This window comes from Triticum aestivum, chromosome 6A, assembly GCF_018294505.1.
Source record: "Triticum aestivum cultivar Chinese Spring chromosome 6A, IWGSC CS RefSeq v2.1, whole genome shotgun sequence".
Classification (NCBI taxonomy): Eukaryota; Viridiplantae; Streptophyta; class Magnoliopsida; order Poales; family Poaceae; genus Triticum; species Triticum aestivum.
The window spans coordinates 183,013,389-183,014,045 of record NC_057809.1 but is presented as its reverse complement, the minus strand read 5'-3'; positions in this window follow the sequence as shown (position 1 = coordinate 183,014,045).

The following is a 657-nucleotide window of genomic DNA, read 5'->3' as shown; positions in this document are numbered from 1 at the left end:
TCCATCGACTCACAACTAAGGGTGTGTGTTCTTGTCGGAGCTCCCAGTTGCAAATCAACCATCGACTCGCAACTAAGGGCGTGTGTGTTTGTTGTACGAGCCCCAGTTGCAAGTTAGCCATCGACTGACAACTAGGGCGGAGGGGAGAGTGTTTGTCAGGGCCGATCCCGGTTGCATGCCAACCATCGAAGCGCAACTAGGGGGGAGGGGGGAGTGTTTGTCGGGGCGTGTTTGTTTGTCGACCATCTACTCACAACTAAGGGTGTGTTTGTTTTGTCAGGGCCCCAGTTGCAAGACACCAATCAACTCACAACTGAGGGAGTGTTTTGTTTTGTCGTGGTCCCCAGTTGCATGTCAACGATCAACTCGCAACTAAGGGCATGTGTTTTCTTGTCGTGGTCCCCAGTTGCAACTCAACTATCGAGTCGCAACTAAGGGTGTGTTTGTCGGGGCTCCCAGTTGCATGCCAACCATCAATTCACAACTAAGGGTGTGTGTGTTCTTTGTCGTGGTCCCCATTTGAAAGTCATCCATCGACTTGCAACTAAGGGTGTGTGTGTTTGTTGTACGGGCCCAAGTTGCAAGTCATCCATCTACTCGCAACTAAGGGTGTGTTTGTTTGTTGTGCGGGCCCCAGTTGCATATCAACCATCGACT